This window comes from Salminus brasiliensis, chromosome 19 (assembly GCF_030463535.1).
Source record: "Salminus brasiliensis chromosome 19, fSalBra1.hap2, whole genome shotgun sequence".
Lineage (NCBI taxonomy): Eukaryota > Metazoa > Chordata > Actinopteri > Characiformes > Bryconidae > Salminus > Salminus brasiliensis.
In genome coordinates this window covers 20,870,037-20,882,482 of record NC_132896.1, presented here as the reverse complement: position 1 = coordinate 20,882,482, position 12,446 = coordinate 20,870,037, and the positions used below count along the sequence as shown (strand labels likewise).

Here is a 12,446-nt window from a genome sequence, read left to right as displayed (position 1 = left end):
AAAACTTTAAAGCTTTTATGCTTTTTTTCTCATTTTCATGTTTAGTCATTTCATGTCTAGACTGCCTTTTATCTGACTGTTTTGGTACCATTGTGATAAAGGGTGGTCTAATGTTTAATTAGATCTGCATGCAACATAATTCCACTTAATTGTTTATTATTATAAAACATGTAGGCCTACATTTTACCCAATTAAAATGCAGGCTGCTCTACACCACATCACACCCCAAAGATTCATCATAACTTATACACTGGCAAGTTTTTATACTATCTGAATTTTTGAATGTTTGCACATTTCAGACACTGTATGACATAACTTTTTCCCTTCCCAATTTTAGGTATACATTTACCTGTCCCACTAGTTAGTACCCCCATTTAATGCCTCTGACACATGTGCAACCAGCCACCGCTTCTTTTCACACTACCACCGATGTCACCAGGCAACCAATGCTCTTGGAGGAAAGTGCCAGAACTGCTGCATCTCAGTGCCATTTGGATGTCTTTGAACATCAATTGCATGTTTCAGGCCATGCCACAAACTTTCAATTGTGTTTATGACGAAGCCATTAGAACATTTACATTTCTTATTTTTACCCACTGTGAGGTAAACCTGCTTGTGTCCTTTAGATCATTGTCTTGAATCCCCGAATTGTGATTCAGCTCAACAAACAGTTGACCTCACACTCTCTTTAAGATTCTCTGTTACAAATCATCAAGAATACAACAAAGAACAACCTCTATGGAACAGCAGGCCTCTCTTGCCATATCTAAGGTCAGAGTTCATGACTCAACACAATGGGCAAGAATAGGATCCATAGCACAATAGCACAGCAGAAACCATTGCTAACTAAGAAGAATATAAGTGCTCTTCTCAAGTTTGCCCAGAAACATCTAGATGATCCTACTGAATTCTGGAACATTTTTTTCTGAGCAGATTCTAAAGTGGTGCTGTTTGGCTAATTAAGGCCTTGTTATGTATGGCAAAAATTTTCAAAGCCTTTCAAAGTAAAAACCTCATACCTGTGAAACATGGAGGTGGTAGCATGATGGTTTTGAGGATGCTTTGCTGAATCCAGATCTGGATGCCTTGATAGCACTGAGGGAACTAACTTTTTCTGTGTCAGAGAATTCTTCAAGAAAATGTCAGTTCATCTGTCCAGGAGCTGAAGTGCAGTTGGATCGTGCAACAAGACAATGATCCAAAGTATAAGCAACTCTACCCCACCATGGTTAAAAATAAGAATTGTAAACTTTCGGAGTCTAAACCTTCCAACCTAAACCCTATTGAAATATTGTGACAGAACTTAAAATTTCTCCATTGTGTGAGACGATAATTAACAACTGCAGAAAATAGGGACACAGGGTGCTGAAAATCTTTTCTGAATGAATATCTAACAGTCTATCACATTCCTTTAATTCTTTTTCCCTCAGGGTCCCGTTTTATGGTGTAATGTCATGTAGTGTTTGAAATGTGTATTTCATATGACAGCCCATTGTCTTAATCACATCTAAATTGATGTCAAAACAAATGCTGAATGACAGCCAGTTATGTAGTAATTATTCATAATAGTTACATTTGACTGGACCTTGAATAAAAACAAAAAGGCATCATAAAAAGCAAATTCCCTTTTCCCCCTGCCTGTCTTTTTACGAATAGATGCGGTGGGAAACTCTGAATCTACAGTCAGTGTAGTACTCAATTAAGATAATTAATATCAGCAATTTAATAGTAGTTTAATAGTAGTTTATGTTTATCTAATGTTGTTATTGCGATGATAAACAGTACCCTTTTCTAAGTATAAATGGATATCATCAGTACCTAAAGTACACTAAACAACTTCATATTGCATTAAAAGGAGCATAATTAGCTCTGTTTATATTGGTCCTGATGTACTGCAGCATATCAGAAATTTGTGTATATCTTGTACATATAATTTGTACATATTGTGTATCATGAAGGGGACTTTAAATATCGCGAAATAAAGATTTTGCAATATTGCCCACGCCAATTTTATTGCATTAGAGAGATTATATAATATATAAGATTAAATTATTAAAGAATAAGTGCCAACTAAAAGTGCAGTGTTGAAAGTAAATTGCAACAGAAACAGTTCTAGAGCTCAGTTTTAGGGTCGTGTGAAAATGTTTTTGCTATATCTGGGGCACATTGAAGATCTTCTAGTTTTTTACAGTTGTATCATAGAAGCTAGATGCTGCTTTATGATGTTTAGTTCTGATAATGGACAGTTATCAACTGCATCTATATTCTTTAAGCGGGAGTGTATTCTTTACCAAAACCAGTCATTTATAAACAACTGGAAGCCAGTTTTGTGATTTTAGAACTTGAGTAAGATGTTCTGGTCTCATGGTTCTAGTTAAAACTCTTGCAGTAGCACTTTTAATCAGCTAGAGCTGTTAAATCCTCTATTTAAAAAGATAAAAGCATGCATGAGTTTCTGTAGATTTTGTTCGGACATGAAACTCTTTATTCTGTCTATATTTGTAAGACGATAAATGGCTGTTTTTAGCTTTGATGTGGCCAGTGAAAGTAAGATCAGTCTATTTGAACGCCTTAATTTTAGACTTGGTCTTTATTGTTTAAAAGTCTAGGCTCAATGTACACAGAGAAATTGAATGGTCCTCTTTCATTGTGGCCAAACACAATTAATATCAGAAGCCAGGTGGTAACATTTTCAGACAACTTGTTGACTATATTGCCAAAAGTATTCACTCACTCATCCAAATGATGAATGAATTCAGGTGTTCCAATTACTTCCATGGCCATGTGTAAAAAAACAAAATGCAGATGTCAGCATGCCACCTGTGCAAGTCCAGTCATGAAATTCCCTCATAACTAAATATTCCGCAGTCAACTGTCAAGCAAACTGTGGAAGCAATTGGGAACGACAGCAACTTAGCCACAAAGTGGTAGGCCATGTGAAATGACAGAGCGGGATCAGCGGACGCTGAGGCGCGTTGTGCACAGAGGTCGCCAACTCTCTGCAGAGCCAATCACTACAGACCTCCAAACTTCATGTGGTCTTCAGATTAGCTCGAGAACAGTGCGTAAAGAGCTTCATTAATTGGGTTTCCATGGCTGTGCAGCTGCATCCAAGCCTTACATCATCAAGCGCAATGCAAAGCTAGAGCAGCAGAGACGCGTTCTCTGGAGTGACATATCATGCTTCTCCGTCTGGCAATCCAATGGAGGAGTCTGGGTTTGGCGGTTGCCAAGACAATGGTACTTGTCTGATTGCATCGTGCCATTATTTGGTGGAGGATGGTGTGGATTGTTTTTCAGGAGTTGGGTTTGGCCCCTTAGTTCCAGTGAAAAAAAACTCTTAATGCTTCAGCATACCAAGAGATTTTGGTAAATTTCATGCTCCCAACTTTGCGGGAATTGTTTGGAGATGGCCCTTACCTGTTCCAACATGACTTCGCACCAGTGCACAAAGCAAGGTCCATGAAGACAGGATGAGCGAGTTTGGTGTAGAAGAACTTGACTGGCCTGCACAGAATCCCGACCTCAACCTGATAAAACACCTTTGGGATAAATTAGAGTGGAAAATCAGGGGCAGAATAAGTGTAACTTTTCAGCACAATGCACACATTTAAAACCAGGTTGATGTCAGGATTTTGGAGAGACCAAATGTTTAATGTTAGCCACCTTTATCCATTCCACAACAACTACTTTTGATGTGTGTTTTGGGTCATTGTCCTGTTGAAACACACAATTAAGTTAACCAACAGTCAAGCTAATGGTTTGAGGTAATGCTGAAGAATTCTTCATTATTCCATTTACTTTGTGCAATATACCAGTTCTACTGTCAGTAAAACCCCCAGAGCATGATGCCACCACCATGATTAATAGTTGGAACAGTGTTCTTGGGGTTGGGGTTTACTCCTCCACATTTTGGTCATTGTGACCAAACAACTCTATCCTTGTTTCATCTGACCCTAAACCTTTCTGCCAGAAGGCTTTTTTGTCCATGTGGTCAGCTGCAAGCCTTAGTCCAGTCTAAAAATGTTGATTTTAGATCATTAGCTCCTTTCTTGGTGAGAGAGCCTGTCAGATCACGATGAAGTAAAACTGTAGAGATTCCAAACCAGTTTCCTCTCAGATGAGGGTTTGGGCCTTAATCCAGACCTTTCCACAATTCCCAATAACTGTTTATGTATGTAAATAAGTACAAGTGATTTGGATCACTGTTCTAGTGCTGTCAAAAAAAACAACATTTAATGTGGTCACATGTGGAGCTAGCGGGTGTAGTCAACCATGATCACTAACAGGGAGTTAAGAGACCACGGCAAGTTAAAAAACTTTTTTGAAACTTTCAGCACTACTGAATTTATCTTAGTGGATATATGTATGGATATACATATATATATGGATATATGTACCCTGTGTTGATGACAGAAAACTCTGAGAAAGCCCAATACTGCCATGACATTTATGTCTATTATGAGTGTATGTAAACTTCTGACCACAGCTGTATCAGAGATGTGTTTCTTGCAGTATTGTGTAAGCAATCTCTGGGGACCCCTCAGTCACAAAAGGGAGAACACCCCTCACATTTCTGTAAATATTTTATATCTTTTCATGGGGCAACACTATAGAAATAAAACTTGAATATAACTTAGAGTAGGTTGTGTACAGCTTGTATAGCTGTATAGATTTACTGTCTTCTGAAAATAACTCAACACACAGCCATTAATGACCAAGTAGCTGGCAACACAAGTGAGTACACCTCACAATGAACATGTCCTAATTTTGTCCATAGTATCAATATTTTATGTGACCACCGTTATTATAAAGCACTTCTTTAACCCTCTTGTGCATAGAATTCACCAGAGCTGCACAGGTTGGTACTGGAGTCCTCTTCCATTCCTTCACGATAAGAGTGGGTGGATGTTAGACATCTTGTGTTCTTCCACCTTCTGTGTGAGGATGCTCCATAGGAGCTCATTTAGGTTTTGGTCTAGAGACATACCCATTCACACCTGGAACCTTGTAACTCTAATGAGTCACATGACACCAGGGAAGGACAATTACACAATTGGGCACAATTTGAACAAGTTTATAGTGAGGTGTGCTCACAATGTGTTGCCGTCTACACATAATGGCTGTGATTTGAGTTCTTTTCAGAAGACTATACGATATATATAGTATAAATCTTATACTGCTATACAAGCTGTACATTGACTAATCTGTTATATCCAAGTTTGATTTCTATAGTGGTGCCCCATTGAAAGATATAATAAAATATCTGCAGAAATGTGAGGGGTGTACTCACTTCCATTACAATACCGTACATCCTAAAAACAATTATTCAAAGGTTTCCTGAGTAAACACAATTATTATATAGAATGGTGAACACTCAAACATTTAATATTTGGTGATGTGGCATAAGTGTAATAATTGTTTTCATGTTTCAGATATGTCACAATATATATTTTTTCAGAAATCTAACAAGTTGGCATAGGCAATAAGAACCAGCAGTGGCACATTTAAAAATAATACCAAATTGTTTTTTAACATGTCACACACTGCACTGCAGTTCACTGCATCCAATTAAATAACATTAAATATTTTCTCTTTTTTTAAAAACGCAATTGGTCAGTGTTCTCTAAGCATTCAATTAAATTCAACTTTATTGTCATTATACCAATGAACAGTGCAACAAAACACTATTAGGCTACGTCTCCAGTGCAGTAATAAAATGGATAAGAAATAGTGCACAGTCAGTAGTGCAAAGACAATAGGCAAAACACAAAGACAAGGTGCATAATGTACAAAAAACACAAAAAGGTCAGAAAGTCGAGGTTGAATAGTAAATGTAGTGTCCAAGCAGGACACTACATGTGTTTGGAAGTGTACAGTATGTAAGGTAAATCAGGTATAGTAAGCAAAATAACAACAATTGTAAAGATGTCATTAACCGTTAGTAGAGTGTAGAGTGCACTAAGCGCATTAGCCGATTAGTGTTCAATCTAGTTAGAGGTGGACTAACTACTTGGGTAAACTATGGAATACTGTACTGAAGTGCAATGTACATATAGTCCTAAGAGATAGCTTGTGTAGATATCTTGAGTAAACTGGGGGATTAGAGTTGAATCAGTGACCATCCATGGTGCGTGTTTTCAGAATCTTTCAGTTGGTGTTGCTGGCATGACCATTTTAATAGCTCATACGTAAAACACTGTTCTTAAATCTAGTGCTTCTGACTTTAAAGCAGCATTATGGAGAAACAGTATTTCTTGCTCCTGGGTTCCCTCTACAGTCGTGAAGCGTTAACGCTTTGAGCCACCACTTAAGGACACGCATTTCTGGACGAGCTGAGAAATAAGTGTCAATGAACATGAAAGATATTGTGGACTGACGCAGTAGATTAATATTAGCGGAGTGTACACAAATGACTTGCATTACACAACGTTAAGCAGTTTTTGTTTATTAGGTCCTGTATGGGTGGAAGGGCAGCTACGGTTATGTACTGGGCAATTTTTACCACTGTCTTAATAGCAGTGGCACTGCCATACCAGACCGTAATGCAGCTTGTCATGATGCTTTCCACAGTGGACCGGTAGAAGTTGCAGAGCAGCTGTTGTGGCAGGTTGACTCTCCTCAACTTTTGGAGGAAGTGGAAGCATAGTCTGGCCTTTCTGGCAGTGTGTGATGGGTTGAGTGACAAGTGAGATCCTCAGCTGGACACAGAGTAACTTGAAGCTGCTCACCTTTTCCACCATAGTCCCCTTGATGTTAAGGGTTTTGCTAACATTGAGGGAAAGGTTGATGTACAGTCCCTCATCGTCATTGGTGTTGCCGATTATTGTTTTTCATGCATAAACTGCCAGTTTGAGGTCTTTCCACAGAACCTTTTGTCAACTAAAAAACTTCTTTTGTGACCCTTCTGGACAAGTCATTGATGCATTCTTGGTGAAATTTTGCTAGGTCAATTACTGTGAAGGTTCACCACTTTTGCTGTGTATAATCACTGTTGTTCACTGGAGTCCCAGAGCTTAAGCAATGGCTTTGTAACATAACTCTTTCTAGAGTTATCTTGGTTTTTGCTTTAGAATGTGGCTTCATGTGCTCCTTTAGAAGATTTTCTAGCCTGCTCCACATTGCCACAATGTGATCTCAGTGTAGGTGTTGTGTTGGTGCCACATGGGCTGGTTTAAGTGTTTTAGAGTTGCTGATCTTCTTGGACTTTAAGCACAGCAGCCTCTAGACTTTACTCAGAATGGTGTAATAAAGAAAAAACATCCAGTGAGTGGCAGTTCTGTGGACAGAAACGCTTTGTTGTGGAGAGAGGTCAACAGACAAGGGCCAGACTGGCTTATGCTGACATAAAGGCTATGATAACTCAGATAACCACTCTGTTCAATTGTGGTGAGTAGAAAAGCGCCTCAGAATACACTTGCAAACACTGAGGTGGATGGACCACAACAACAGAAGGTTGTGTCAGGTTCCACTTCTGTCAGCCAAGAACAGAAAACTGAGGCTGTGGTGGACACAGGCTCATCAAAACTGGACTGTTGAAGACTGAAAAAAAAAAAGCGTAGCATGGTCTGATGAATTCCAGTTTCTGCTAAGGCACACAGATGGCAGGGTCAGAATTTGGCATAAACAGCTTGAATCCATGGACCCAACCCAACCCTGGTTAAACAGTCCAGGCGGGTGGAAGAGGTGTAATGGTGTGGGGAATGTTTTCCTGGCACATTTGACCTATTAGTACCAATCATTGCTTAAATGCCACAGCCTATTTGAGTATTGTTGCTGACCATGTTCATCCATTACCACAATTTCCCTGATGGCCAAACGCCTACTTCCAGAATGATATTGCACCATGGCACAAAGCAAAAGTTGTTTCAAACTGGTTTTATAAACATGGCAATGAGTTTCGTGTTCTTCAGTGGCCTTCCCAGTCACAGCTGAACAATCACACACATTTGAACAGGAGATTGAGTGAATCTAGATTTATTTATAGTTATTATCCAACTTCTGCTTTGGCAATCGAGTTCTTAATTTTGTTAAATCAGGTGTGCTGGAAATAGAATATAACAGTAATCAGGCTTGGGCACCCAGGAGAAATCATAAGATATCTATATCAACGGTTTTGTTAATTGTGTGATTTCGGAATCAATTTATTGTGTTTATCTTGGCATTTATTACAATTATTCTTTCATTCTTTACAAAATAATGTGATTTTCATCACACAAAACTACACACCCGTGGTGGGTAGATTAGGGCCCCCAAATGTTTAGAAACAGCTCTGGATATAGCATTACCATCTGGTCAATGTGCACAAAGTTCTACTATAATATTAGATTATTATACTCGAATCACTTTTTATACACATTTTAAATGCCAGAAACTGCACATGCTGCACCAGCTGGAACTCTCCGGTGTACATGCTTTTGGTCCAGAACCAAACCAGACTGTACAAACCACACAGACCTCGTGGCCTGTTGAGTGAAACCTTTAATAAACAAAGACATAAACAAGAAATCTCCGTTCTATTAAAGGGGACAGAATACACAATCACCGTACTCTACATGACGGCGGGTACACGAATGAATGGAGTGTATTCCACAAGCATCAGTCCATAGGCTCTGCTCACCTGTTTGAAGCGGGCGAGCTTTAGGACCCTGGGTGCGCGACTTTCTTCTCCAGCTGCTGCGGTCGAAAACTGGCGATGAGGGAAGATCGCGGGGAGAAGCCCGAAATCCTCACTGGCTTCAAATCTGCGCTCGATTGCTGTGCTGAACCGAAGCGAAAGCCACAGGCACCCGCACGTTTGGGTGGTCTCTTCATGAACGCTGCTCGCTGGACGGCGCGCGGGGTCGGCTTGGGGCGGTAAGGTAAGGCGGCGCGGCAGCACGCGATTAACAAAGGCGAGCTGGAACGGCGAACGAGGGGGCATTAAAGGGGACACTGCAACACGCCATGGACAACGATGGCCAACTCCGTAAACTTTGCCGCTGTGTATGAGCGCGTGGAAGTGTCGTTTTAATCCAGTAGAGGGTCCTCAGTCCCCCAGTCGGGAGTAATGGTGGTCGAACACAGCCTTGTGAACTCTGGGACTACCGTTACGTCTCAAATTAGTGAGAGGCTAATGATAAGGGCAACTCGACCGCAGTCTTCGGGCGATCGGGACAGGCTATGACATGTGTTTTAGGCCTACAAAAGTGATGGGAGCAGCGGCCCCGCGGTCAGTGCAGTCTGTGCTTGTCTAATTCCTTTACCGTGCTTTCGCGAGTGTGGCGAGGTTTTGCATCCTCTCTCGCTCTCGCTCTCGCTCTCGCTCGCTGTCACCTCGGAAGGTGCTTGGCCGCGCGTAGACACGGCCCGCCTCAGCCACGCGCTAGCTTAATGTTAAACTGTCCCGTATCGCGCGCGCACACACACACACACACACACACACACACAGGAATCCACCAGCAGCACCAAGTCGAGCCTCCGGTTTTTGCCGTTTTCACGCCACTGGACAGGGGACGTGACACGGGCTCCTTACGGTCCACCGCCTCGATAAAGTCAGGCCCGAACTAACGGCTCAGTCTTTGTGTCTAACTTTTGAATGTCAAAGTCGTGTCGAGACGCAGAGCAGTCGTGCTGTTCTGTATTTCAGGGTTTGAGAGGCATTGAGGCGGGAGAGCAGATAAACATTAGCCTGTCGTTTCGGAACATGCTAGACTGGGTGCTCGGACAGTCCGCGGCAGAGACCGCTCTTCACTCCATAACTGTCTGGGGGGAGCTCCGAGCAGCCCGAATGAGGGCGTGTGGACAAATTCAGTAAGCTAAACTTACCTTTATCAGTCCTGCGGGGTCCGGGCAGCGTGTAGCCTGTCGCCACTTTAGCCACTTATATGAGAAAGACCACAATTCGCAGCATGCTAGGCTGTTAGCAGTGTTTGTGAAACGACTTTGTCGTTTTGGCGGAATTCTCTCTCTCTCTCTCTCTCTCTCTGTGTGTGTGTGTGTCTCTCTCCCACAATAATGGCACATGAGGCAGTGTAAGCTTTATGCACTAAATAGCGGAGGGTGGACTGTCTTCCTTACGTTGGCCGTATTTACAAGTGTAGACGAGTTGTTCGAGCTCGGTTGCTGTTACTGGGGTCCCAAATTTCAGTGTGTGAGCGTGTGAGCTTAATAAAGAGAAATAGGTCATCGTCTAGAAGAAAAATCGTTCATCACATTTCTCAGGCCGTGTTAAAGCGACCGAACTGAGTTTACAATACTTGAAGGCAGCAAACCGCCTCAGTTCTTCTTCATTACAGGTACAACAGCCTGGCAAATGACGTACAAGTATTTTAACACCTATTCGTGTCCAGATATTTGAACCATGTTGCTCATTTCTCTCTGGTAGCAGCGCTGTTTTATTCAGTGTTTGAAGGCGTTTCTGCTTGCCGACTCCAAGGATGTGTTCAATTCGCCGTACGGCTGAGATAAACTGAGGCTAATTACTCCATGCTTCATGTTTGTGGGTCCATCCATTTTCAGAGGTCCAGAATGTGGCGTGTATTAAAGTCCTTTTAAAATTCATCAGTGAATAACCATGGGGACAGAAAAGGCTGGCCATGGCGTGATCTCTGGTCCCAATTGTGGTCTGCCATCTCCACTGCAGCTTCTCTCTCTCTCTCTGTGTGTGTGTGTGTGTGTGTGTGTGTTTAAGAGGACAGTTAAAGTTGTGGTTGTGATGCCACATTGTGTCTGACCAAAGCCCAAAACCTACAGGTTGTTTTAGGGGAAAAAACGGAAGATCAATTGCGAGACAAGGTTGTAACAAAGTGAGGTAGGCTAGTAGAGACAGCAGATTTGTAAAAAGAAAAATTAAAATACATGAATGAATGTTAATGTAAAAAATAAGTACCAGGTCTTTCCTTCATCTAGTATCATCTGATTCACCTTATTAACTAATTATCTTCTCAGGTGTTGGGTCACAGCTATGACACCATTAAAAGCGAGAGTTCTTCAGAGGTTCTTCATTACAAGCAGTGGTTATATACGACTTGAAGAGTATCAGATCAAATCGAATGTATTTGTATAGTGCATTTTATAACTGATTTGTCACAAAGCAGCTTCACAGGAATATTTGGTTTCATTATTCCTCTTATGTGATAAGAACTTTGTTGATGTGTTTTCAGTGTACCTTGGTGTTGCTGGGCCGGTACCCTCTAAGGTTCAGTTAAGGAACATTACTGTACCGTATTCCTGTTTTAAGATCCATTGCCTCATACACCCTGTCTCCACATAGTTTTAATTCCACTTTTCTTTGTAGAAGAAATGAAAAAAGGTGAGAAATTATGCTACTTTTCATCTGGGAGAATGAATGAAAGGTACAGTAAGTGCAGTTTGGATGAAAGCGCTAGAAAGATGGTTTTGGCCCAGCCCATCTGTTGTGAAGCTCACTTAGTCACTGTCCAGTGTGGGTCATTCCCTGATTGCATGATGTACTACCAAAGGCCAAAGGCCAGTAAATATGTCCTCCTTGTTATATGAAGATGGGTTTGAATCTTGTCAAACTTCCATGCCCATAAAGTGTTTATCCCTGCCATTCAATCCTACAAATATCTGAGTATCTGGCAAATAAAGAGACAGAGGGATACTGTTGTTTTGCATCCTTGGGAACCAGCTCCATGGTGTGTGCCTTTTTTAAATTTGAGAAGGCAGTGTCTTTCTTAGATGTGCTTTTGCTTGGTGTGACCTCTGGGGAATGATGTGATCTAACAGTGGTGGAGAGTTGGAAAACTGTCATGATGTTATAACTGTGGCCATAGGCTGAGGAAAAGCCTTTCTTTCCTCAAGCAGATGGGGTGACAGTAGTGGCTACTTCAAATTCAAATTCAGCCATAATAAAATATGTGCATAGATGTGAATCAGAAGTATGCTAGCATAAAAAACAAATATTTAATTCTTAATGATCATGAGCGAATCAAGAAACATACAGGCATCCCTGCCACTTCAGCATGTTGATGCTGCTGTGAATATGGGCATTATGAACTTGTTGTAACGTCTATTTTTTTAGGAACTTCGTGCCTATTGCTTATTTAGCCTTCACTGCATTATTGTGGCTCTTGGACTCATGCTGGAAGGTGACACTCATTATAGTGGTGAAATGTGTAGATATCAAAATAGATTAAAAAAAACAGTGGTGTTTAGTTTTGTGGTTTTAAATGGGAATGCTCATTCACAGACAGGTTACACTTTGAAATGAGAAAAATATAAAGCAGTTCGAGTTAACATGATGAAGAATAATACTTTTTCTAAGCACAACATACTTCTGCTTTGACCTTGAGGTGTGGCACCTGAACTCATTATAAACTCTCTGCGCTGGCTAACTTTGTCTCTGTACAAATTACTCATCATAAACACAAGGATTTAACATGTTGTTCATTTCAGGTACAGGCTCATATTGGGTGGATGTGGAACTGTGGATTATTTAAATT

The 12,446-nt window shown here is 41.0% G+C and overlaps 1 protein-coding gene across 4 annotated transcripts in view; it reads left to right on the top strand.

The window, feature by feature from the left end:
- The window catches only part of bcorl1 (BCL6 corepressor-like 1), a 34,655-nt gene that overhangs the window by 5,402 nt on the left and 16,807 nt on the right, over positions 1-12,446 (top strand). For 2 of the 4 annotated variants that reach the window (XR_011977908.1, XM_072663728.1), the window contains exon 1: positions 8,696-8,861. The exons of the other annotated variants lie outside the window; for them this stretch is intronic. The gene's annotated coding sequence lies outside the window, so the exon portion shown is untranslated. Of the gene's footprint in view, positions 1-8,695; positions 8,862-12,446 lie in introns of those variants that run through there. 4 annotated transcript variants of the gene reach the window in all.